This window comes from Leopardus geoffroyi, chromosome B4 (assembly GCF_018350155.1).
Source record: "Leopardus geoffroyi isolate Oge1 chromosome B4, O.geoffroyi_Oge1_pat1.0, whole genome shotgun sequence".
Taxonomy (NCBI): Eukaryota; Metazoa; Chordata; class Mammalia; order Carnivora; family Felidae; genus Leopardus; species Leopardus geoffroyi.
Genome location: NC_059341.1, coordinates 131,295,930 through 131,323,337, shown reverse-complemented (window position 1 = coordinate 131,323,337; position 27,408 = coordinate 131,295,930). Strand labels below are relative to the sequence as shown.

At 55.1% G+C, this 27,408-nt stretch overlaps 1 long non-coding RNA gene across 1 annotated transcript in view; it reads right to left on the bottom strand.

The window, feature by feature from the left end:
* Positions 1 to 5,596: 5,596 nt before the first annotated feature.
* Positions 5,597 to 27,408, bottom strand: part of LOC123591472 — a 28,533-nt gene continuing 6,721 nt past the window's right edge. The window contains exon 2 of the long non-coding RNA XR_006709355.1: positions 5,597 to 6,127. This is a non-coding gene — a long non-coding RNA (uncharacterized LOC123591472). The remainder of the gene's footprint in view (positions 6,128 to 27,408) is intronic.

Sequence of the window (27,408 nt, the reverse complement as noted above, 5' to 3'; positions counted from 1 at the left end):
CTGTCTAGCAAAAGCTTCTCTGCTGAGGTGTGAACAAGCAGGAGCCCCGCAGAGAAACAAGGAAATGGCTTATCAGCCAGCAGACACAGCACGTTCAAAGGTCCTGAGGCAGAGAGGAGCAGCAGCCCTGATTCCACAGAGCCTCCTCCCCTGCCCTCACTCTCCCGGGGTTTCCACCTGCCCTTCTCTGCCGAGCACTGGGACCACCGCCCCTGAAAGGGTCGCAGATACAACGCATTGGTGAACAGGTGCTCAGAGATGAGCCTTGAGGGGCGCCTGGGTGGCTCAGTCGGTTGAGCGTCCGACTTCGGTCACAGCAGGGGCAGCCCCGAGGGCCCCACGCAGGACTGACCCAGCACCAGACCCATCAGTGGGCTCCAAATCAGAGCAAGGGCCTGAGGGAGGCTTCCACTGACCCTTGGAAATGAGAGACAGAGGGTGCGAGAGCCACGTGGGGCAGGAGAGGCTCTTAAGATCCCAGACTGCGGCTGGGCCGGGGTGGGGTGGGGAGGCACCTTCATCTCCCCAAACCTCTCATCGCGAGATGTCCCAGTGCATAGCCCCTGCAGCTAACATGCCAATGCCTTCCCTTCCTGCCCACCCCCCCCCCTTCCCCAGACAGGGCAGGCCAAGCCCATTTTACAGCCGAGGGAGCTGAGGCCCAGGGAGGTGGACCTACCCCAGCCACATGGCTAACAAGGAGGGAAGGCTTGTTCTTCTCTGTGCTCAGCACTCACAACCCACGTCTCGAGCCTCAGAGCCTTGCCAGGGGGGCATGATTTTCCCCACTTTCCAGATGAGGAGACTGAGGCTTAACTGAAGCCCCCACCACTCAAGTTCAGTCATGGACTAGAACCCACCCGGAACCCGTGCTCTTTTGGTCGCTGAGACGCAGCCCGGGGGGGGGGGGGGGCGGAGCAGGCCCAGGAAGGACACCACAGCTGGGAATGTTCGAGAACGGGCCTGCAGGGAAGCGGCTGTCCTTGACGGTGTGCAAGGGACGACCGCATAGTAAACACTGGACTTTGCAGACTAGAACCCACAGGAAGGGGGGGCTGGGGAAAGGTCCCCCAGGAAGGATGGGCGCGGGGGTTACGACGGGGTGGTAAGGGGCAGGTAATAGCCCGAGGTAACCCTTAACTGACGACCAGGCTCTCAGCAAGCGTGAGTTCCCTCGACTCCCTCCGGTGGGGACCTCCACTGGGGTCCACAAGCCACCCAGCAAGGGGCTGTCTCCCTGAGGCATCCGCAGGGTGGCCCGCAGCCCTTGTCACCCTCCCGCCACCCTCCCACCCTCCAGTCCCGCCAAAGCCCCCAGGATGCACGGCCCCCAAGCCCGGCACTCCTGGTCGCCTGGGCCGCGTCACGTTACCCCTCACCGTGCTGTGCAGTGTGCCCCGGGCCAGCTGAGCTCGTCGGCCTCTCCAGGACAGTGGCAAGGGCAGAGGCGCCCGCAGAGACAGAGCAGAAGATGGGCCGACGGACCCTCCTGACCCCGATCAGTCCGCGCTCCCTTCCGAGACCATCTGCCCGAGCGGTGGCGGGCCGCAGAGGGCGCTGGGACAGAAACGGCCGGCACCCGGCCGGCCACGTGCTGGCCTCTGGGGCCTGCCCGGTCAGGAGGCCCGGCTGGCCTTCCCCCTGCAGCCGCCAGCCCCCAGCTGGGCTGCGGGGGGTGCCGGGCTCCGGGCACAGACCTTCCCTAATGGAGGTCCCGGGGCAGGGGGCAGGCGTGGGGGACCCTGGGACCTAAGAGGGCAGGAAAGGGGCGTGGGGAGGGGAGCAGCTTAGACACAAAGTGTGAGTCCCCCTTTCTGAGATGAACACTGTGGGCCGGGTGCAGGGAACCCGGCCCCTCTGACGCCCAGTTCCTCCCTGGCCTTCGTGGTGCCCTCCCAGAGCTCCAGAGACCTGTGAGTGAGCTCCGTGGCAGGTCCCCAGGGCACCCCCAGCGACTGCCAGCCGTCCCCTTGCGTGTGCTCAAACTCCTCGAATCCAAGCTTGCCTCGGTCACCACGGTGACGCTGTCTCAGCATCCATCAGAACGTGTCACCTGTCTGCATGAAGCCCTTCGACAGCCTCCTGTGCCCCGAAGCCAATGACCCGAAAACCTCGTCCTGGCCGCGCACAGGCCTCCCCGGCCTCCGCTGTGGTGTTGTACCCACACAGGCCCACGCACACACGCACACACACACACGTTACACACAGTGGGTGCTTTGGCTTCAGAGACCCTCCATCCGCTCTGTGTTTACTTAACTCCTCATCTATTAGACGGGATCCTTAACAGTGTCTTAGTTTCAGGGCGCCTGGGTGGCTCGGTCGGTTGAGCCTCTGACTTCGGCTCAGGTCATGATCTCACGGTTTGTGGGTTCGAGCCCCGCGTCGGGTTCGGCGCTGATGGCTCGGGGCCTGGAGCCTGCTTCGGATTCTGAGGCTCCCTTTCTCCCTGCCCCTCTCCCACTCGCATTCTGTCTCAAAAATAAATAAACGTTTACAAAATATATATATATATATATATAAATATATATATATAAATATAAGTATATATATATAAATATATATATACATATATATTTATATATATATAAAACAAACCAATGCTCAGCTCTGCTTACTCCACAAACAGCCCCGGAGACAAATGTTCAGGAGCAAGTAATTTTGGAGGTGACCCCAGGAGCACAGCAGGGAGGGAACAAAAGCCAATGAAGTGTGGCTTGAGGGGGGAGCTACTCCTGTGGGCAACGGGGCCGACCTATCAGCCGGGGACCTCCGCTGTTGGGGCTGCCGCGGAATCCCCCACCCAGGGGCAAGGTAGCTGGGATATCTGCCCCCCCAGTTCTCATGTGTCATTGCCAAGGGCACTCCTGGGAAGTAGTGTGGACCCCCCGGCCCTTCCAGCCCGCCCCTCGCAGACGGCAGACAAGAAGGAGACCTGTGCCCAGGGCACCTCTGGGGCGGACAGAACGAGTGTGGGCTGGACATTAACAGCCCGGGCTCCGCTGAGTGCCTCTCTCATAGCATCATGCAGATTCACTGACATAATACACGTAAAGAGCTTAATCCACGGTCCGTCACATACCAAGCGCTCTGTGGTCTGAGCCATAATAACATTAATGACGTCGCCGTTGTCCCGGGTGAGGTTATGGTCTCCCTGACCACTGGGCCTTTGCTTAGGCTGCTCCCCCTGCCCGTCTTCCCTCCACCCGGTTCACGTCGGCGTGTACATCAGGTTACAGCCCAAATGTCACCTCCTCAGGGGAGCCCTCCCTGAATCACGGATTCGCTCATCTCTCCTTGGATGCGCTCGGAGCAGCTACTCGGGCCCTTTCTTTCAGCGCATGTGATCACCGAGGTCGTTTTAAATTTATTTGCACGATTGTGTGATTCTCTGCCCGTTGGCCGTCTCTCCCACTGGACCGTAAGCCCCCTGAGGACGCGGCTTTGTTCCCAAAGACATGCCCAGGGCCTGGCATGCTGTCACCACACAGGCGACACCTGGAAAGAAACCGGTGGCACAGAGACCAGGATCTGGCAATGGGGAAAACAGGCACAGAATGAGTGTAATACAGTGAGGTCAGTGCCAGATCCGAGGTATTTACAAAGGGCACCGGGAGCAGACAGGACAGAAACAATTCATTCCTTTCTTCAATACCATTTCTAGAACACCTATTCTGCGCCGAGCCTGGGGCAGACAGCGATAAACAAGACAGGCACGGTCTCAGCCTTTGTGGACACAGGGCTACCCATCCCGCGGGGGCAGGTGTGCAGGGAGCAGGGGGAGAAGAGGCTCAAAGCCAAGGAGGAGGGGTGTGGAGGGACGAGGTTATGTGTTCACCAGACCCTGCGTCCTCTTCGTCCCAAGCACCAGGAAGAACACAGGTCCCGGCTGCCTGCAGCACGGTGGGGTCACATGGCCAGCTGTCACCAGTGGAATGTGGGCCCAAAGGACACCCAGCCTGGCCCGTAGAAACCTCCCCGCTCTCTCTCCCTAGGCCTCCAGAGCCCCACAGCAAGGATCAGCAAATGTTTTCCAGAGAGGCCAGAGGGCAAATATTCTAATTTTATGGCCACAGTTCTCTGTCTCAGCTTTTTTTTTTTTAATGTTTATTTATTTTTGACAGAGAGAGAGAGACACAGAGCATGAGCGGGGGAGGGGCAGGGAGAGAGGGAGACCCAGAATCCCAAGCAGGCTCCAGGCTCTGAGCCATCAGCACAGAGCCCGACGCGGGGCTCAAACTCACGGACCGCGAGATCGTGACCTGGCTGAAGTCAGACGCTTAACCGACTGCGCCACCCAGGCGCCCCTGTCTCAGCTTCTTCATGCTGCTGCCATAGCAGCACTAAAGCAACCTTAGAGGATATGTTACTAGGTGGGCGTGGCTGTGTCCCAATAAAACTTTATTTACAAGCCCCGGTCATAGCTTGCCAACCTCTGTCCTGGAGGATGATGGAGCCCTGCCCAGGAGGAACCCGAGCCCCCATGTAACCGTGGAACAGAGCCCGCCCGCCTCGCCCCAGCCAGCTTTCACTCACTTGCCGCTCTGAGTGAGAAAGAAACTTCCTTTGTGAAGCCGCTGGGGCCCTGGAGTGCTTTGCTAGCAGTTAGCATAGCCTAACTCACTACGGAAGTCTTCCTGGAGGAGGCGACCTTCATCCTGGGCCCTGGCAGATAAGTAAGGCACAGGAATCGAAAGTGTTGCACCCCGCACAGCTGCCTTTCCCTCCATTTTCCATTTCCGTGTGGTCCATACAGCAGGCCCTCCTGGACGCCCTCCCTCCCCACTCCTGCTTCAGCAACCCCACCCCTCCTTCAGGACTGGCTGAAATCCCCACCCGCTCCACTGTAGAGGCAACAGGGGGTGGGGGGGACCCTCAGTAAGAGCCCGGGCTTGGAGAACACAGAGTCCGGGGTGCAAATCCTGCCTCTGTCAGTAAGAGAAGTCAAAGAACAGACCATCAAACATAACGGAGCCCGGACTTGCTGGGCTTGAAGAGTTTTCTGGAAAACTCTGGGAGAAATGACATCCCGGCGAAGATGAAAGCTGGGCCCCCTTTCAGGGCAACCACCTCCGACTTCAAGGTGAACTTGCTTCCTGTCTTGCCACCCAACCCCCCCCCCCCAACTCTGCAGCCTTCAGGCTGGTCTCCTCCTGGACTCTCTCACATCCGCGGTGTCTGTTTTCCACAAACGGCCCGGTCCGATGTCCCGGGAGCTCAGTTTCGGCCATTGGTGCATCTCCTGCGCCCTTCTCCCGTCCAGCCCTTCCCTTCCACGGATTCTCTTCCAGGACCTTCTCTGCCCTGCTTCCACCTGCCCGCCGCCCTTTCTGGGGCTCCACTGGCTCCGGGGGGCATCTGAGCCCCCAACCTTGTTACCCTGGGGTCGCTGTGACTTCTCACCCCTTTTGGTGTCTCCCCTTCCCCTTGGCCTTCCCCCACTGTCTTCCGCTCCCACATCCACCCACCCCCACGAGCACGGGTGAGTACCTTCCTCTCCCCTCCCCTCCCCACGCCCCCCTGCCTTGGGTCCTCTTCCCCGGCTGCAAACTGGGTTGCGAACGCCACGCCCCGCTGCGAACAGGACGTACCGTAAAGCCAAGGTTCCCCGAGGGCCAGGTTGTGATCGTTTTATTTTTACAACGTCCTTGGAGGGACGGGAGTGTTTGGGCAGGGTGGGGTTGCGTGCTGGGCGGGAGGGGACAAAGACGGCAAATAGCAGTGGAGCGGAATATAGGTCAGTCGGCGAGCGGTGTCCCAGGGGTCCCGGGGACAGGAGACCTGGTCCCCTGGGGCTGGCTCTGCGGAGGTGGCCGCGGTCCCGTCTCGGGAGGCTGCGAGGAGGGGACTTGGGACGGAGGCAGGAGAGAGAGATGCTCAAGCTGCTCTTCTGAGACCAGAGGCCGGGGTATGAGAGACGCGTCCGGCTTCTCCTCGGGGCCCGTGAGCACAGGAGCGCCTTCTGTGTACCTGCTCCTGCAGGGAAGATGCTGGAGCCGGTGCCGTCGCCCGGCAGGTGGACGAGGCAGGCTGATCGCACGCAGAATGCGGGGGACCCCGTCTCGTGCCCAGCTCTGCCGCTGTGCCCTTGGGCTAACTGCTCAACTTCTCCGGGCCTCGGCATCCCCACCTGCAAAATGGGCGAAACACCAGTCCCGGAGGGACCGAGGACGTTGGTAAGATGGGGACGGAGCAGCGTTTTTAAAATACCCTCACGGCGCCGGATGCTTCTATCCCTTATCACGTCTGACTTTCCCACCCAGCTCTCCGTTTCGCGAACGAAGAAATCGAGGCTTACATGTCACGAGGGTGAAATGAGATCTGGGGTGGGTGGGGGGGGGGGTGGAGGTGGGAAGAGCTCTGGGCCGCCTGTCGGCCGCCGCATCTGGGCCAGACTCGTGCTCACTCTCACACTTTCTAGCCCAGGACGGGGAACAGCCGCTGCGGGCGGCCTGGGGAAACAGCAGGAAGCAGTTCCGTTCGTTCAAGTGCCCTTCGGTGCCGGGCACCATGGTGGTGGGCAGAGGGGAGGAGGCGCCTGTCCCCGTGGAGTTCACATTCTGAGAGGGAGACACACATCAAAACAAAAACCGCGGGCACGAGTAAAACTCCAATGATGGATCGTGCGAGGTGAAAGAAGACAAGAGAAGAAAACCAGGGGACCTAATTTAGATAAAGGCAGCAAGAAAGAAACCTCCCTGAGCATAAGGTTTCCGCAGCAATCCGAAGGAGGCGTGGTGCTGCCCAGGCAAAGAGCGAGAGAAACGCACGTTCCAGGGAGCGCGGCGAGCAGGTGCAAAGGCCCTGGGGCGGGAGAGAGCATAGTGCGTTGAAACAACAGAAAGGAGGCCAAGGGGGGCTGAAGAGAGAGACAGCTAAAGGCAGAGCCAGATTATTCAGGGTACCCGGCACACATGTGAACCCACTTAAAGGCTTTAAGCAAGGATGTGACGTGAATTGATTCTGTGTCCCCCCCCAGAAAGTCCCTCTGGCTGCTGTGCGGAGAAGAGGCTGCCGAGGAAGGAGCCAGAGCAAACAGGAGAAGCCCCTACGAAGCGTCTAAGCAGGAGACGACAGCTTACATGACAGACCTTGTCGGTTTGCTAAAAAGCTCTCTGACTCGCCCCTCAGAGAGCAGCATAGCTGTGCCCATTTGACAGATGAGACAACTGAGACTTCAAGAGGTAGAAGTGGCTGGGACAACACGCCTCAGCCGGCCAGCGCCGGACTCGAGGCGGTAAGCCCAGGTGTTCCTGTTCCCAAGTCCGTGCCTCTTGCCTTTCTGTCTCGTGGTCCTAAGAGAGTCGACGATGTGGGTCAGCGGAGAGCTCAAAACGAAGCCACTGCGCCTTGGAAACATTCGCTGTCTGGGAAGCCTCCCCGTCGCCGTGCTTGTCCTGCAATTCCCAAGTCCTGGTGCCCGGGTCTGTGGATGGGGGTGATGACCCACCCCTCCTCCCAGGGCTATCGCGAGAGTTCAGGGAGTGTGGATGTCAAACACTTAGGAGAATGTCTGGCCCCCAGTACGCGCTCCATCAACGTCAGCGCCCCTTTCCTTAAAGAGGACAGAAGGGTCCAGCCTGTCTGACTTCAAGAGCCAGTGACATATGCCCACTGTCATGCCATTGACCGAGGGTGATGGATTTGACAATCGGCATAGGCTCTGAGTGCCGGCCGGAAGGCTGACTCGGTCCCCTGGGTGAGTCCCCACACTCGGCCATGAATTTATAAAGGAGGAGCCAGGCACACGGCTGCCCTCCGGCCGGGATGTCCCCGCACAGTCCCTGGCAGCAAGCCACCCACGGCTGGATCTTGACTCCTTCTTCCAACCACGTGCCCGACTCCTGGGTTCAGCCGCCTGGGAGGGGTCTCCTGGGCCCAAGAAACGTGCGAATGTGGGAGCAGGGAGCTCGTCCCCGCCCACGGAGGACTCCCCTATCAGCACAGGATGAGTCCATCCTGTTTCATGGGGCCTCGTAACAGTCTAAAGGTGAGGGGCACATTCCCCTAGGGGCAGAGAAAAAGGGTGCTCAGAGAGACAGGCTGACTGTGCCCGCTGGTGGGGACACCAAGCGGACAGGCTGAGTCAGGGACTCAGGGCCACCTGACTCGCCCTGTGCTCTCCCCCACAGCCTCGTCCACCTGTCCTTGTCCAGAGGCATATTCCTCCCGCAGCACAGAGCCAGGGTCAATGGCAGGCAAGTGGAAGGGGCCTGCGTTCCTAGGTGACCAGAGAGAGCAGAGCCCCCTTCCCTGCCCTTGCTGCCGAATGGCCTTTATGTCAGTGGGAAAGAAGCACTGTGCTCAGCCACTGAGGTTGGGGCAGGGGCGGGGCGGGGGGGGGGATCCTCTGTTTCTAGAAGGACCCTAACGAATCCCAGGGGTAACCGCAGTCATTGGAACATTGGAAGTATGTAGGAGACGGGCCCGGGAGCGGGGGGACCTGGGACGGACAGAGGAAGGCCGCCTACAAGGGGGGCTGGGGAGGAGAAGCCGAGCCATAGAAGGAAAGGTCGAGAGTGTGGCGGCCTGAGAGCCAAGGGAAACAAGGGGCCAGAGAAGGGGAGAGATGTGGCGAGGGGTCTGGTCCCACCAGGGCTCTGTGTCCACTATAGTCACAGAGGTAGCCGCTGACCTAGGAGCTGGTCACGTGACAGGTGAGCAAGTGAGGCGGGGGGCAGCGGAGGTCGGGGGGTCAGGCATCGGAGGCCCGGCTTGAGAGGCTGGCCGCACAGGGACAGAGACCTGAGGACGGTTGGGGTGCTTTTGTTAGGAGAACAGAGACCCGGGCCTGTTCATAGGCCAGGGAGGAAGAGCCGGTCGCGGAAAAGAGAGAAGGCGTTCGAGACACGGGGTTTTGTTTTTGTCACATCTGTGCCTTTCATCCCGGGCCGCCTCGAATCCTACTCGAAAACAGAGTATAAATAAATGATCAAATAATAAGACATTGTTCATTCCCTGCCAGCCGGTGACCTTGAAAGGGTCTTCAGCACAGTCTTTGTTCTGTTCTGGCTCGTGTCAGATTTGCTCTGTCGTGTGCAACAAGCACACACTTGGCTAGGCGGCTGCCGTGTCCCAGGCTCTGGGACAGACGGGGACACAGAGCCCAGCCTCTCCCTTCAAGGAGCTCACAGTCTGATGACAGAACGCACATGCAGACGAGCCCCAGTGAGACGGGGGCCCCACACGCTGAGAAACGCACACGAGGCACGGAAGTCACTCGGAGGAAGGAGGGGAGGAGTCTCTCAGGACTTTGGGGGGTGGGAGTATCATGGAGGACCCCAGGGAAGAGGTAACTCCTAACCAGGGCTTTGAATGACACCCGGGAGTCCGCGGGGTGAAAAGAGACGCAGCACGTGCAAAGGCCCGGAGGTATGACAGCGCAGGGGCCTGGGAGGGCTTTAAGGATGATAGAGCTTAAAGGTGAGGACAAGATTAAGAGTGAGCCTAGAAGTGGGGACAGAGACCAGGTCAGCAACCTACCCCCCGCCCCGGGTCATTTTGTCTCCTGGGCATTTGAACAATACCTAGTACAGTGGGAGTTTCAGGGAGAAAGTCGAGGCTCAGAGGGAAGCTATAAGGAAGGCATTCGTAGAGTATACACTATGTGCCAGGCAGGGTACCAGAAGCCTGTCACACGTGGGCGAGCAACACAGGCAAAGAGCTTCGCCCCTGAAGAGCCGACATGTTGGTGTCAGGAGTGGGACAATAAACAGCAGAGCTAACTCTCCTTAAGTCAAGTGTAGAAGATGCCAGAAGGCGATCCGTTCTATGGAACAAACAAACAAAGAAACAAAGTAGGACAGGGTGAGGGGCTCGGGAGTTTAGGGGGTGGGGTCTGGGTGATGCAATCTGAGGGTGGCTGGGGAGGAAGGAGCCTGCCTGTTGAGCACAGACTCTAAGGAAGTGAGGGAGTGAGCTGTGCGTTTAGCCAGGATCAGAGGGAGCGGCCAGTGCAAAGGCCCTGAGGCAGGAGTGTGCCTGGTGTGCTGGGGGATGGCCAGGCGGCCAGTGTGGGCAGAGGAGAGCTGGGAGATACGAGGCCAGGTCAGGAAGGGCCCCGGAGGCTACCTTACACCTTTGATTTTTACCTGGGGTGAAATGGGGAGCCACCGCCCAGGCTCAGGCAGAGAGGGGAGAAGGTCTGACTTCACGTCTTAAGAGGATCATTTCAATCTTTGCAGTGGGAACGGATGGAGGGGGAGGAGGGAGAGCGGCAGGAGGGCCGATTAGGAAGCCAGTGGGATAAGCCGGGGGATTGCGGTTCAAACCAGGACAAAAGCAGAGAGAAATGATCGATGGCGAATATAGGATTTCCTCATGGGTTAGATACGGGGTAAAGGCGCGGGGGGGGGGGGGGGGGGGCGAGGAGCCAACGATGATTCCAGGGCTCTGGGACGGAGCGTGAGAGGAGTGGAGAACCCAGTAACCAAAGTGGAAGGAGCTACAGGAGAAGTAGGACCGGAGGATGGAGAAGACCAGGGGGCCAAGGGCCGTGGAGTATGAGCTGTCCACCCATGTGCAGCTGCAGGGGTGAAGCTGGCCGGAGGCGTGAGTCTGGAGTTCGGGACAGGGGCCCCCGACAGGAGGTAGGAACCTGGGAGTCACCGATGCCTAGAGAGCGTTGGTGAGGATAGTGCCACTCGTCCCCAGGATGCGGGCTTGACCCCGGGGGAGGCGGTGACTTTCCCTCTAGAATCACAGGGCCAGGATGATTTTTACAAGGAGCAGGATCCAAACCACCTTACCAGGAGGAGCGTGTGTGTGTCTCCTGTGGGTCAAACTGCGGTCCCTGCGAGGATCAGATACGTCCGTGTCTGCCTGGAAGTATAAACCGGGAGAAAGCAGCCGCTGCCACCGCTGAAGGGACCACACCGAGTGGAACCCGAGGACTCCCCACGCGTGCCCAGCAACACTCCCCCGCCTCAACTGACTCATCCGTAAAATGGGCACGCGCCTCTCCCCGCGGGTTCCGGGAAGAGTAACCCTGGCAACGTGCGTGGCTATTGCTTTCGTGATTAGGGCGGTCCTCACTGTCACAAAGGGCCTGGCCCTCTCCGGGTGCTCAGAACAGTAAGGACGTTCATTCTTAACAGCAACGGCTGAGGGTGACAACGGTGACGAGGAGGGTGGTGAGTCCGGGCTTTCCCTGCCGAGGCCCCAGTTCTGCAGAACCGCAGGACGAGACGGTCCGCCCCGGGGCCGGGGCCCCCAGAACACGGCGCAGATGGCCCCCCTCCCCCCATGCCCCTACCCCACTGACTTCGCCGGCCACCGGGCCGTGACACGGTCAGTTTGCGCCGGCTGGGGCGAGCGGCCATCTGATGCGACACGAGCATCTGCCCCATAGGAACTGAACCAGAGCCTGTCAGCTGAGGCCGCGTGAGGATCCCCCACAGCCTGAGGCCCGGGAGGCCCAGGGGTGGCCACACGCCCCACCTGGACCCTGACGTGACCCAGAGCCCAAGAAGAGAACGGTAGGAATAGTGGCAATGGTTACGTGTCGGGTGCCGGCCTGAGCGCTCCTCGTGGCCTAACTCCCTGCGACACAGACAACAGAGGGGTTCCCATCAGGCAAAGAGCAGGACCCCCGACATTCTGCTTAGGGTACCAGACAGGGCTGTTTGGTGGGGAAGAGGTAATTGCTCCCTAAAGACATCAGGGTGCTGTGACCAGAGAATGAGAAATCGATTCTGGGCCGCCACAGACAACCCACACCCGTCGCTTCGGGCTTGGAAGACAGGCGACGCAGGTTCACGTTCGCTTCTGCCACGGGCTGTCCAGGCCACTTCTGACAAGCCAGCCTATGTGTGAGCCTCTAAACCCGCCGTGACAGTGCCCCTGAAGCCCCCAGTGGTACCCGGTGCCATCCACGACCTCGTGGAACCGGATGCCGTGAGGTCTGGGCCTTACCCATCCCGCCCTCCCGCTGAAGAGGGAGGGAGGGTTCACCATAGAGGACAAAGTCGCTACATTCTCCAGGACCATCTCAAAGGTCTGAATCTTGGAGTCCTGGGACTTCCCACGCGCCAGGGGCAGGAACGCCAGCCTGGCGGACAGCATTTACGCGTGGGATGTGCAAGTCTGGGGAGGAACGCAGAACATGGCACTGGCTGCCCTTCCAGAAGATCTGGAATGCCCCGTACCACCCCTCCCCTGCCCTCTCCCGCAGTCAGGGAGATTTCCAGGATGTGAGCAGACATCCAAGTAGAAATCCGGGGCTTGGGGCACCTGGGTGGCTCAGTCGGTTGAGCGTCCGACTTCGGCTCAGGTCACGACCTCGCGGTCTGTGAGTTCGAGCCCCGCGTCGGGCTCCGTGCTGACGGCTCAGAGCCTGGAGCCTGCTTCGGATGCTGTGTCTCCCTCTCTCTCTCTCTGCTTCTCCCCCACTCATGTTCTGTCTCTCAAAAAATGAATAAACGTTAAAAAGATTTCAAAAAAAAAAAAAAAAGTCTTTAAGAAACTCAGGGCTTAAGTCAATGTCCTGGCCCACTGCCAAGATCAGGGTCCCTAGGAGTCGGAGGTGTGGGCAGACCCCCACTTGCCCGTGAGCTGAGTAGGAGACGGAGTTTGAGTCTGAGCCACATCGACCAGCACCTCCTCCCGAGAGAGCCTGCCTTCAGGCACGGGCCTCACAGAGGGTGCCAGCAGCTATGGTGTGGGGGGCCAGAAATACAGAAAAAAAACCATGGGGCACAGGCGTAGCAAACCCGCCATCGCGGACACAGGACGGCGGGTCTGAACCGCCCAGACGGGCACAGCCAGCCCGCAGGATGCAGTCACGTGAGGACGCAACTTCCTCCCGGCCCCGACTTCCAGAAGAGGCACACACCCGAGCACATCTGCACGGGCGCACGCACGTAGGCTCGTGCATGAGAACGCACGCACGATCACGCACGCACACAACCCCAGACGGAGGAGCTCCGCGTTCCGTGGGAGAGGCACGTTTTAAAATGAACCGGGCTGGGTCTTAATAACGAAGATGAGATTATTCTTTTTAATAAGCGAAAGTGATGGGAGAGTTATGGAAGGGGCCTGGGGTGTCGTCCCGAAGGAGCCAGCAAGAGAGGCGGAGCCCAACAGAGCACGGTGGGGGCGGTGATTAGTAAAAATAAAATACAGTGTCCCCTTTTCCTGGTTACCCCGAAAGCCGAGGCCCTTCGCGCAAACCGGCTTCGTTAATTGCCCTCGTTTTCCCGTTTCAGGCCGGGGAGTTTCCTTGCCCACAGAGGAAGTCTCCGTCCACTTGGGAAACTGACAGGTACCCCAAATATTGGGGGAGGGGGAGGCCCCACCCGCTCTCCTATCAAAGAGTTTGTTTGCAGGGGCGCCTGCGCGGCCCCGTCGGTGGGATATAGGACTTTTGGTCTCAGCTCGGGCCCTGATCTTGCGGTTGGTGGGATCGAGCCCCACGTCGGGCTCTGCCCTGAGAGTGCAGAGTCTGCTTGGGATTCTCTCTCTCCCAGTCTCTCTCTGCCCCTCCCCCGCTCAGGCTCTCGCTCTCTCTCTCTCTCTCTCTCTCTCTCCCAAAAATAAATTAACTAGGGGCGCCTGGGTGGCGCAGTCGGTTAAGCGTCCGACTTCAGCCAGGTCACGATCTCGCGGTCCGTGAGTTCAAGCCCCGCGTCAGGCTCTGGGCTGATGGCTCGGAGCCTGGAGCCTGTTTCCGATTCTGTGTCTCCCTCTCTCTCTGCCCCTCCCCCGTTCATGCTCTGTCTCTCTCTGTCCCCCCAAAAAAATAAATAAACGTTGAAAAAAAAAATTTTTAATAAAAAAAAAAAATTAATTAACTAAAAAAAAAAATTTTTTTTTTTTTTTATAAAGGGTCCCTTTGCAGAGAAGTTCACCAGGGTCAAAGAAAGTTTTAGAAGTAGTCAAGGTACAATAATACTCTCCTTCTTACACTGGAATGTTGCCCCCCCCCGCCCCCATCATGCATTTCGATCTCCTCCCAGATACAGGTGAAGGAGCTGGGGATTGGAGGCCCAGTTCTGCCATCTACCAGCTGTGTGACCTGGGACAAATCACTGCCCCTCTCTGATCCCTGAGTCCCCACCTGTACTGTGATTGTAGTGCCCACACACACTAGAGACCAGATCCGAGAGTGTAAAAATCAACTCATTTGTGCATTCAAGACCAATGGCGGCAGGGACGCCTGGGTGGCTCAGTGGGTTAAGCGTCCCACTCCAGATCCGGTTATGATCTCACCGTTTGTGAGTTCGAGCCCGAGTCAGGCTCTGGGCTGACAGCTTGGAGCCTGGAGCCTGCTTCGGATTCTGTGTCTCCCTCTCTCTGCTCCTCCCCTTCCCTGCTCACTCGCTCTCTCTCTAAAAACAATTTAAAAATAAAAATAAAAATAAGAGTTTTCAGATGTTTTTCTTTGGTGAGCCCCTGTTATGTGCCTGGCTCCTACCTGCTGACTTTATACCCCCTACCTGGGGGAGCCCTGTGATCCCCAGTACCTGCCCCCCTCCCGTACCCCCCTCCACTTCACCGATGGGGCTCACCAGGCTTGCTCTGACTGCAGTGCTCCCTCGCCTCCCCTATCAGGCTCCGACGCTAACGGAGGCCTCTGCTAACCTGACCTTCCTCTCCCGGGGAGCGACTCCGCTGGAAGGATGTGCCACTCAGGCATTTCCTCTATTACTGGAGGCCGTCTTCCCCATTCACTGATCCTCCTGCCCATGAATCAAAGCTTGTCTTTTTTTTTTTTCTTTCTTTCTTTTTTTTTTTTTTTTTTTTGCCTCTGCTACCAGCCCTTGAGTTTCCGATTTCGCCATTAGCTCATTGAACGGTGGCAGTGTTCCCGAGCTTCATTCAGGAAGGCTCTATCTTCTGCAGGATACAGAGGGAGGGCTAGGAGGGGGAGCCCAGGGCACTGGGGCAGAGTCGGATTAGGACCTCTTCCCCGCCTCCCCCAACCTCTCCTCCTAGGGCCACCCCAGAGGCAGGGCCTTGGGCCCGCGTGTGACTCCCTCGGCCTACATGTTCTCATCTGTGAGTCCTGGGCCAGCGCCCCTGCTTCCCCGGCAGACACTTTGTGATGTTATCAACTGTAAAACGCCAGAGGTAAGAGAGGTGCAAAGAAGAAGGGCTTTGTAGGCTGTGAAATGCTACCCCACCCCCACCCCGGGCCAGGCGTTGGTGCTTTTGAAACACCAGGGACCTGCTGGGCTGTACCTTTCACGATGTCAGGAGAATGCCCCCGTCCTCCCCACCGGAATGTGGACAAGCCACTGGGCCTGGAGGGGGAGTGTGAGACAAAGGGGTAATACAACTATTCCCGCCTGGAGGCCAAAGGCACCAGAGGGTGTTTTCAGGCTCCCTGGGATCTCCAGCTTTAAGGGTTAGAATTAAACGAGATAATTATGATGACCCTGAGTGCCATTGGCCTGCTAAGGTGCCTGATATGTTTTATCTCATTCTGTCTGTGCAACAGCACTGCTCTGATCAAGATTCCTTCACCCCTCCATTGACAAGATGTGCAAACGGAGACCTGGCAGGTGAGGGAACTTTGCCAAAGGTCACACAGCTAGGGCGGGGTGATCCCAGGACTCACAGTGGCCCTCTGGCCTGCCAGCTGGTGTGGCGAGCCTGGAGCACGGCACCCACAGCCCGGGGGGGGGGGGGGGGTTGGGGGGGAGGTGGGGCAGGGCATGTGGCTTCTCTACGACTCCCACCGCCACCACGCTTAGCCACGTGCAGAGGCACTGAGCCGTACTAGACCCAGCCAGGGTGCGTCTGAGGGCAGGTGACCCTCACGCCATCCTCGGGGTAAGCTGGAAGCCAAAGTAGGGTTCTCTCATCCGTAAATGGGGCCGTAGACTCCCCTGTCCTCCAGAGCGCCTTCCCAGGGAGTCACATGCCCCAGGACCGTGGGACTGCTCAACTGCAAGCCCGTGTCGTTTTTGCAAATACATTTATCAAGCACCTACTCTGTGTCCTCCTGTACCCGGGTAACCTCAGTTCAACCCAGTGAAAGAGAAATAGAAGCATCCCATATGGCAGAGAGGGAAGTTTCGGTTTTCAAGCACACAGTCACTTGCCCTTTGTCTCACAACTGAGATCCAAACCCAGGCTCCAGGTGGGAGCTCTTTCCATGACAGTCTGCGGCCTCCCCGCCACGAAAGGGCACAGAGCGGGGAGAGCAAAGGCCACTTCTCCCTCCATGTGGCGTCCTGCGAGCTGCTGCGGTCACGATTCCTGTTTCGCAGAGCAGGACACCGAGGCCCAGACAGGTGTCCACAGTCACAAACGCCCACCCTCTGGCCACAAGCCATGGGGCTACATGGCAGTCCCCACTCCAACGCCCTCTCAAGAGGCCAGGAAGGGGACAGCGGGAAGCATGCGGTTGCCAGGAAGTACCGTCAAGTATGAGAGAGGCTCCCTGCGGAGGCCAGGAGGAGTCAAAAAGGGGCCCCCATCCCAGACCAGCACTGCAGGAGGCATCCGGGAGGGGGAAGAGAACCGGCAAGGCAAAGAAGGAGAGAAGAGGTCCCCGCACCATGCGCAAGGGGGGACAGTATATGGCTCAAAGGACATGAGTTTTGGAAAGCTGACTCTATTTCCCCTGGGGCTGGGCTGGAGACGAGGGATGGGGCGATAGCAGCCAGCAAGGTGGGGTCATGCCTGCAGCAGACAGTGGAGAGGAAGATGCACACAAGGGACGTGTTAAGAAGAGTCTGCCGTCACAGGCGACTCAACACCCACAGTCATCCCTCAAGGCGCACGAGGGTAGGCAAAGCTCCAGGTCCCACGGCCACGGAACCCATTGAGCGCTCTCCAATTCTGGTTCCCAAACTTGATTTGCCGTCACATTGCCATTTTTGTTTAGACACCCTAGTTAACATCCAGGGGGACTGATGTCTGTAGAATTTACAATGACGAAGCGAATTGTGGGAACGGACTGATCGAGCCGAGGAACTCCTGGCCCACGGTAGGTACTTAACGAATGTTTGGGGGGTGGACCAGTGGACACAGCTGAAGCAGAGCCCACAGGCTGGCAAGGGTCAGGGCTCTGTGGGAGACTTCCTGCCACCACCCTCTCCTCCACTCCAGAACTTTTCCACCATGGGCATTTATTGACCTTACTATGTGCCAGGCACCTTATCATCACATGCTTTACTTACAATATCTTCTCATGTTCACACAACAACCCTATGAGTCACTAAGAAGGTAAGAAACCAGCCCACGGCCACTCAACAATAAAGTGGCCGAGCAGGAACTATGACCCAAATTTGGCTAATTCCGGAACCCCTTTTTCTGAGCTGCTCGATCTTACCGATCGTCAAAAGTCCATGTCTAGGCATTCGCCCCTTTGGCTTAAACATCTGCTGTTCGAGATAAACATTTGAGGTCTGTGTCATGCTATCGTATCAGACATTTACACTGTAGTACGAATGTGTATTTGGAAGAGTATCTGATACTAACCCACACCCCGATATTAATATCACCCCTCATATTGAAATTCACGGCAGTGTAATTGTCACTGAACACATTTACATGCCAAGTGTTGTTGTAAGCACTTAAAAGTTATTATCCCTTTTACGGGTGCCTGGGTGGTTCCGTCGGTCAAGCGTCCAACTGGATTTCGGCTCAGGTCATGATCTCATGGTTCTTTGTGAGTCTGAGCCCCGCACTGGGCTCTGTGCTACATATGGAAAAACGGGGGTACCGGGAGATTCAGTAACTCAGATGTGTTCACGTAGTCAATGAGAGAGCCGAAAATTTAAACCCAGGGAGTCTGGTTTCAGAGCCCTAGGAGCACAGAGGAGGGCGTGGGAATCTTGAAGAGTAAGTTCCCAAAGCTCGTTCACCAAATAAACCCAGAGAGGTAAGTGACCACTAGCTTTCAGTGCAGAGTCAACAGAAGGTAGCACCTCCAGGCAAGAGTCTGAACACGGCAGGGGCACCCCAAGACTAAAGAGACATGAAGGAGGGGAGTTTTGCCCTTATTAGAGCCTCGGGGGCTCCGCCCAGAGAAGGGGTGCTGGCTCTGGCGAGTGGGTTCCATGGATAGGAGCTCAGGGCATATCGGCGTTAACAGTCGCTGAACATCGATGAAGTTAGCGGCCACCCCCAGGGAGGATGTCACTCACAGGGTGGATCCTCCTCCAGCCCCCCCCCCACCCGAGGAGGAGGGAGGGAACCAATGGGCCAGAGGGGACAGGAGAGCAAGAAAAGGAGAAGTCTGTGTACAAGGGATGGTGTGGAAGGAGACCCCATGCTCCGGACCATAGAATTCTTTTATTAAAAAAGCTTCACGAGCATCACTTTGTGGCCCCCTAAGTCTCTTTTAGTCTCCTTGCTGAGCCAACAGAGTGATTGAGGCATACAGGAGGGATGTGACTTGCTTGAGATGAAATAGTGAGTAGTTTTCTCAGTCAGTAGGAATCGAGATCTCTCTCGCAAGTCCTGGACAAAGCACGGTTTGAAGATGCCACTAGATGTGTGAATGTGAGAGCCAGAAAGGTTCTTTTCATTCCTGGGATCCACGTTCTGAGGTGGGGAAATGGAAACCCAGAAGGGCCAGTGACTTGGACAAAGTCACAGGGCAAGACCCGCCGGGTTACTCTCCCACTGAAACTCCCCGTGATCCCTACTTGTAGGAATCTACCCTACAGCCGACTGCAGAAACCATTTAATGCATTAAGATGTTCATCTCAAGGAGCCTGAGTGGCTCAGTTGGTTAAGCATCTGACTTCGGCTCGGGTCATGATCTCACGGCTCATGAATTTGAGCCCCGTGTCGGGCTCTGTGCTGACAGCTCGGAGCCTGGAGCCTGCTCCGGATTCTGTGTCTCCCTCTCTCTCTGCCCCTCCCCTGCTCGTGCTCTGTCTCTCTGTCTCTCTCTGTCTCTCTCGCGCGCAAAAATAAATAAACATTTAAAAAAAGATGTTCATCTCAGCATTATTTATAATCATGAAAAATAGAAACATCTTTAATGCCAACAGTAGGGAAATCAATCACATATTTTCCCAACCGCACATACTGTAGATCTGAGGTCCATTAAACGTCTCTCTGCTTTTGGAAGATATGCCTTTGTAAACCTTCATGTCTTTGCACATGCACATCCCTCTGCCTCAAATTCCCTTCCCTCTACTGTCTGCCTGTAAACTCTTGCCCACCCTTCATGACGAACACTGTATCTTTACATGCCCAGCACCTAGCTAGGGGCTGGTATTACAGAACTGCTCACCCAGTAATCTACGGAATGCAGGAAGGGCCCATCTGGTGAAGCAAGGACAAATATGTAGGTCTCTTGACCCCGTATCTAGAGCTGTTTATTTCTTTTGGCTTTTTTTTACCTAGCGCCTGAAACCAAAAGACACATGTCTAACGTCTAAGCTGTATAGTTTGGCATGAACTTTCACCAAATCGGTAGCCAATCTACCATCTTATCCGAGAAGCTTCCCTTACATCCTGGCCTTGGCTCCCTGTAGCCTTGCACATGGCCCCCGTGGCCCATGTGGTCCAGTCTACAAGGAGCTGTAATAGTCAAAGAATCTATCCAACCACCAAAACACTCAGGATAATTCAAGCTCCCTAATTATGTTGCTCCGACACCACAAAGAGACACAAACTGCAGCCAAATTTCTTTTTTTTTTAATTTTTTAAATCTTTGTTTATTTTTGAGAGAGAGAGAGAGAGAGCATGAGTGGGGGAGGAACAGAGAGAGAGGGAGACACAGAATCTGAAGCAGGCTCCAGGCTCCGAGCCGTCAGCACAGAGCCCGACACGGGGCTTGAACTCACGGACTGTGAGATCATGACCCGAGCTGAAGTCAGATGCCTAACCGACTGAGCCACCCAGGCACCCCTGTCAAATTTGTTAAAGTCCACTTTTCCATTCATTCCCAACTCCTGTCTCATCTCCCCTACAGCTGCTTCTCCAGGGTTCCCTCCAACACCCCGAAAAATTCCCCCCGAGCCTTCAGTGGAAGCCTTCTTGTCCATTTCCTTCCGCCCCTGTCCTCTTGATTCTGTATCCCCCTAACTGCCCCCTCCAAATAAACTAGTCAAGAATCAGCAAAAAAAAAAAAAGGTGGGGGGCACCTGGGTGGCTCAGTTGGTTAAGCATCAGACTCTTGATTTCAGCTCAGGTCGTGATCCCACGGTTCGTGAATTTGAGCTCCGTGTTGGACTCTGGGCTGTCAGTGCGGAGCCTGCTTGGGATTCTCTGTCTCTCTCTCTCTCTCTCTCTCTCTCTCTCTCTCTAGGACAATTGAAAATTGTTCTTTTCAATGGCATCCTGTTACCCCAAGAATAAGTTTTATTTTATAGCCTCTCCTTTTTGTCCATTTAATGGTCCGTCCTTGGCCTCTTTTCTTCCAACTGGCAACATCACAGGTGATCCCACCATCTATGCCCTGAACCTCGCTCGTCCACGGTTGACACTCTCCAGGCTCGAGTCAAAACGGCAGTGTGAAGGCTGCACGACAAACATCTGTGTATCGCCAGCCATTTTTTTTTCAAGGGAAACATTGTGCTTGGACACATTTTACCTACAGAATCCATTGAACTGGACATTGTCGGATGCTTACTTAGAACAAACACAAACTAGCAAGGACCGTGTGAAATATTAAAGCACAAGCAAGGTGAGTCTGATGCAAGCAGGAACCTCCACCTGCACCTTTGACAACCTGCCTCGTGGATGCTCCTCTGACGCTTGGACGGCTCAACCACAGGTCAGTTCAATTCATCAGAGGTTGGCCGTGCCTGGCCCCCAGCCTCTCACGCACCACTTTCTGTCTACACCGGCTTTCGGGATTCACTAACCACTTGCTTCCTATGCTTCCAGTTGATTTGGCGTTTTATAAGCAGCAGAGATCAATTGGAAAGTGAATTATCCCTGCTAGGGACTAATAATAAGATAATAACGTTATAACCACCTCAAAAAGCGTGTAGGAGATGGAGAAAATGGGGCAAGAGCGGAAAAATTGAATCGAGTTATTCAAAAAAAAAATTAAGGCAGGTGACCTTGCAAGAAGGCAAAGAGCAGTTAATTTGGCTTCGGAATTAAATTATTCCTCTGTTACAGATGAGTTTAGCACAGCAAGATGTAGGAAAATGTATTTAAATGATCCATTTGGCTTACATGGCCATCATCCCTCTCGGCCGGCCGTGCTCCAGCCCCACTCAGCCTCCTGTTTCTATCTCGGGGTCTTTGCACCTGTCAGTCCTCTGCTTGAACGTCTTTCCCAGACCTCCACACAGCCTCCCCATCTTCGCTCAGGTCTTAGTTCCTCAGAGGGTCCTTCTCTGGTCACACTTGCTGAATGAGGACCCTGCCCACCCCCACCCCCCAGCCCCCGCAGCCTCGGTCCCTCCTCCCATGACAGGTCTTCTTTTTCTCTCTCTCTCACAATCCTATTTTTTTTTAATCTTTCATAGCCTTTCCTGCCATCCTGCCATACGAAATTATTTCGTTGTACACAAATTATAGCACAGAGTATTGCAGATTACATATATCACTCTTTGTGTGTAGGTTCGTTGGAACAAATAGGCGTCAAAGCAGAAACAGTGCTTGACAACAGGACCTCGGGGCCAGACAGCGCTGCTCCTACCAGCTGTGATCCTGGGCAAGTTCCCGAATCTTGGGGGGACTTGTTTTTTTCAACTGGGATGACAATAGCCACTGGGCAGGCCTCTACTAAGGACTGAACTGTGTCCCCAACCATCAGCACCACCACCAAATCCGTGGGTTGAAGCCCTAACCCCCATATGTGACAGTATTTGGAGGTGACAGTATTTGGAGGGGCTCTCATGATGAGATCACTGCCCTTATACGAAGATGTCAGAGAGCTCGCTTGCTCGCTCGCTCACTCGCTCTCTGCATGGGGAGGACACAGCACGAAGGTGGCCGTATGCAAGCCAGGAAGAAAGCTCCCACCGGGAACCAAGTCAGCTGGCACCTTAATCTTGGACTTCCCGGCCTCCAGTGCTTTGAGAAATAAATGTGTGCTGTGTAAGCAACCCCATCTATGGTATTCTGTCATAGGAGCCCCAGGTGACTAAGACAGGGCTTCTGTGAGGACTTGATGAATTCCTGGATGTTAAGGCAATTGGAATGATGCCTGAAACATAATAACCTCTGTATGCATTTTTAAAACTTTTTCATTATGGAATATTTCAAACATAGACAAAAGTAGAGAGAATCGTATAATAAATATTACCCTATGAAATCATCACCAAGCTCCCATAATGATCAATTCAATCTTGTTTCACCTGTACTTCCATTCAGTTCTCCCACCCGCAGCTTATTTAAAAACAGATTCCAGACTTCATGTAATTGGATCTGTAAATATTTCAGTATGTGTCCCTAAAATACAGGGACCCTCTGTTTTAAATATAACCACAATATCGTCATCACACTGGAAAATAATGAAAATAATGAACACGGTAGCATTGTCACACCCCAAGAATCAAACTTTTGCCTTGGCCTTGGCTACCACTATATCCCCAGACCTAGAATAAGTCTACTGGCATACAGTAGGTGTCTAATAAACAGAGGCGGGGAAAAAATCAATGCTTCTCTCTCTTTGCTTCCAGTGTCTCAAACAAAACAATGCACTGAGAGTTTCAGCATCTCAGAAGCTTTCTCTGGTTCGAGCTGTCTACTCTGCACACGTTTTCATGTTAACTTACTTTTGGCTTGAATATTGCTCTTTAATACCTTTTATAGACCTAGAGGTAGAGGGATGGGGCCAACTGGGGAAGGAGAAGAGCCTCAAAACATTCAACAAATATCTTCTGTTCCCCAATTGAATGCTTGACCCCAGGTAAGTCACTGGGATCCAGTGGTGACCAACACGCCATTGAATAGAATAATTCAAAGTTCACATAGAAGAAGGGAGACCTAATCACAACCAGATCCTACGAAAGAGAAAACATTGGGGAGAAATGTGGCTTTACTAGAGGTGAGACCATATTGAGGCCCCTGTTACCAAATTCAGGTGATGCTGGCAGGGAAGTGAGGCACAGATCAGCGGAACAGCCCAAGAGAGCAGGACTAGGTCAACATATTCACAGGAATCCAATATGGCGCAGAGATGGTATTTCAGTTCAGTTGGAAAATGAAGAATTGTTCAATTAATGAAACTTGAAAAGCTCTCTTTTGCAAAAAAGTTGAAACCTCATCTGACATCACATACATGAATAGCCGCTGGATGGATTGAAGAGTTAACATCCAAAAATACACTACAACAATAAGTATCTTGGGAGAAAATGTGGAAGATGACAGGGTCAGTCTCAGTGCATAAGAAAACAAGAAAGTTGTACATAAAAAGACATCCTACCCCCCCCCAACATTACTTGGTAGCCACAGAGCCCCCTCACAAAGTCAATATGAAAATAAGGAATGCAAGTCTAAAACCACTTGCCATTTTGCAATGTATACAAATACCGGATCGAAAAATAATACTAGCACCTATGGCTGGAGTGGATGCGGGGAAAGAGACTCGTGAAGTTGTTGGAGGAAAGGCGACAAGTTACAGCACTGTTGGAAAGCGATCTGGCAACATCGGCCTGAAATAAAAAATACAGATACCCTTCCGCTGAGAAATCCCGCCCCTGGGGATCTAGTCCATCAAAATTAAAGCACCGGGTGAGCGGATGTATGTAGAAGGGTGTGTGCTTCAGGACCGCTTACAGGCTCAGGGTGTGGGGAGAGGACAGGAAATAAGGAGAATGCCTGCCAATAAAAGAGTGGATGAAGAAATGATCGCGATTCCTCACTGTGAAATACAACACTACCATGAAAAGAATGAATTAGAGCTCTTGCAGCTGACGCAGACAGAGCCTCACAGGAGTTGTTTGGCTGATAAAGCAAGATGCGAAAGGGGTGCCTCCTATGGCCCCACTTTGCGACAAGGTGGTCAAGCCCCACAAGTGCGCGTGCACAGGACTAGACGAAGGCATGTGTTTGTGTGTGAGCATTAGCCGCAGGTATATTCTGTTCACGGTTGTGTGAACATGTAGAAACACACAGGTTGTTGGGGCGCCTGGGTGGCTCAGTCGGTTGGGCATCTGACTCCCCATCTTGAGTCAGGTCGTGATCTCACGGTTCATGAGATCGAGCCCCACATCGAGCTGGGCACTGACAGCACGGAGCCTGCTTGGCATTCTGTCTCTCCCTCTCTGTCTGCCCCTCCCCGACTAGTGCGCGCTCTGAATGAAGGAAGGAAGGAAGGAATACACATTAAAAAAGAAAAGAAAGGAAATACACAGGTTTTTGATACGGGGGGTGAACGGGATGAGAGAGAGGAATGTGTAAGGACGAGGGAGACGAGCAAAAGAGAAAAGGAAAGACCGAGAAGGAGCTGGCGGGTATGTCCTTGTCCCAGTTATGCCCTTCCCCAGATTATCTCCACGGGGATGCAGGTGGACACATGAAAGCAGATACGGGAGAACGGGTAGCACCAAAGAGCCTGGCTTGTCCAGAGAAAGAAGGGGAGCGGGGCCGGAGCTCAGTGTAGACGTGGGGATCGCGGGTGACGGAGGGAATAAGACGGACGAGATTGGAGGAGACGGGGTCCGGCCTTCCAGTGTGCAGACTTCACTGAAGTTTCTAACCAGGGAGATACTACCGTCTCCACACGTTTCCCAAGCACCGTCTGTGTAGCATGCGGTCCTAGGTGTGCGATCTAAATTAACCCATACCTTACTGTACTGGGGGAGTCATGTTATTTTTCCCATTTCCAAGCTAAAGACATTGAGGCTCTGAGTGAGGAAGCACCTTCCCCAAGGTCCCTGGGATTCAACCCAGTCTTCTAGCTCCAGACTCCAGGTTCTTTCCACTACCCCATTCAGTGTGGCCTCCACAGCTGAGTGGAGGCAGGGGCAGGCCTAGGTGAGAGGCCAGAAAGAAGGCCTTCCCGTCACTGACACAGGGCAGGCGAGGGACAGTCGACCCGCAGGACCTCTCCCCACTCTGGGGCCCTCATTACTACGGGCAGAAACTTTACAGACAGGCAGAGCGCCGTGTGCAAACCATGGTGAATCTGCCCATTTGCAGGCAGTTTGGCCTGACACGTTCACATCCCTGAGCCTCAGTGTCCCTAAGGTTCCCGTGATATTAAAGGACAAAGATGCGGGCATACAACAGGCAATCGGCAAATAGGAGGCTCTACCGCACGAGAGCCTGAGGGCTGGAATCTTGCTTCTATCACTTATTGGCTGAGTAACCTTGGGCAAGCAGCTTGACCTCTCTGTGCCCCGGATTCCCCATCTGTAAAATGAGAACCATAACTGAACTTCTCTGGAGGCCTTGCTGTGAGGATCACGCGAGTTCACACGATGTGAAGCCCCACCCGGCACACAGGCCACACTCAACAAAGGTGGGGGCTGGGTGGTCAACGGGACTCCCCCCCCATGGAAAAACATATGCTATTATCACTCCTGCCCCTCTCCTCTCTCCTCCCACCCACCCCCACCCCGTTTATCAACAAACACATATGGAGAGCCTGTTTCGTGCCAAACTCTGTGCGCAATGCAAAGGACACAGTGGTGGGCACGAGGGACAAGGATCCAGCCTCTCGGGACTCAGGACTTCTCAGGAAAAGATGAGAAACAGCATTTGCAGCACAAGGACGTGAGGCGCCAGGGCAGGTGGCTCAGAAGAGCCTGGCCAGGACACTGAGCCTAGCCTGGTCTGGGGGCACGGCTACAGCCCGGCTTCCGGAAGCAGCCCCATGTCCTTTTGGGAGACAGTCCCTCTATCCAAACGGGCCCTTGGAGTGAGCTGGGGTGTTATCACGCAGTGAGTTACCTGGCTCAGATAACAGGCTGCCCACATTCTGACCATCCCTACAAGGAGCCAGGTCAGCCACACTTAGAGAATCGGTGGCACGTTTGGCAGGGTATAATAGCAAATCGTTCATAATTAAAACTTACCAAGGGGGAGACACACACTCAATCATCGTGATGGCAACAGCTCCATAAAGCCACCATGATGCCCATTTTACAGATAAGCACACAGAGGCGGAGAGGTAGAATAACCTGTCTCAAGCTCACATAGTGCATGAGGGAGGGTGGAGCTGGGACTCCTAGCCCTTGGCCCTCGAGCCACCAGGGCGTAGCAGCAGCCCGTCGGTGCTCCCCACATTCTGGTCTTTGGGTCGATGTCTCAGTATGATGCCAACTCCTCCTTCCCTTACATCCAAGGCCTAGAGAAGGAACTCTGCCAGGCGCAGAACGCGTTGCTCTTGAGTCATTCTTGGGTGTGGTTAGTGCCCCTCTAAGCCTGCAGGTTCGGAAGTCCCGCCAGAAAGGCAGGACAGTCAGCTTTGGGACTGCCATTCAGTTGGAAAAAGAGGCAAATGTCACCTCCTCCATGAAGCCTTCCCTCGCTGTCGCTTCCCATGCTGTGCTCCTGTCACACCACGGACTTCCCTCCAGCACTCCACATTCGGTCATTTGTTCCTGCCAACAAAGGACCCAGTCTTGTTCCCCTTTGTATCCATCACACAGAGCTGTCACCTAGTAAGTGCTGTGCGTGATTCAAGGCCCTCCCTGACCCGGCCCACCTCCCCTTCCAGCCTGATCTCTGCCAGTTCCTCCAGGCACTTTGGCAAAACAGAATGACCTGCAGCGCCCGCAAACGCGCCTGATTGCAATTAACCAATTTATAATCAATTACATAGTGTCGGCCTCCTGGGCGTGTGTGATCCTGGGGACGGGGACCAGGCCAGTCTTACTGATGTGTCTGGACACCCAGTAGGGGTTCAACCCATTCTTTTCTTAGACAACGTAGTTTTTAACACGTGGTTTGCAAAAATCACGAAAATCTCTTCTGTTAAAAATAATTAAGGGGCGCCTGCGCGGCTCAGTGGGTTAAGCCTCTGACTTCGGCTCAGGTCACGGTCTCACAGTTCGTGGGTTCGAGCCCTGCACAGAGCCTGCTTGGGACTCTCTCTCCCTCTCTCTCTGTCCCTCCCTCCCCCACCCTCTGAAAACTAACTAAATAAATAAACTTTTTAAATCTTTTTTTCTTTTAAAATTTGTATTTTTTCAACACATTGGTGTTGAGTGGGCATTTCACATCCCCTGTCTTTGGACCTCCCGAAAACTGCCTGGCCCTCTCTGCTCCTGACCTTCCACTCACCCTTCAAGACCCAGCCCAGCAGCCACCAACTTCTGATGCCCACGCTGAATGTCCTTGCCCTCTTGGTGGTGCCCGCGTGGCCACCTCCGCCTTCCATCCACACCAAACTGACTGCCACCGGCAGGCCTCTCTCCCCCCCCTCTTCACTCGACTGAGCAGGGACCACATCTTTTTCATTTTTGTGTTCGACTCAAAGCACGTAACGCCCAACAGCAGCTCAACGTGGAGCTAATATTGATTTAGGGCTTACCGTGGAGGCGGGGCTGGAAGTACTTTTTTATTTCATTTTGTTATCAGACTAGCACCTCG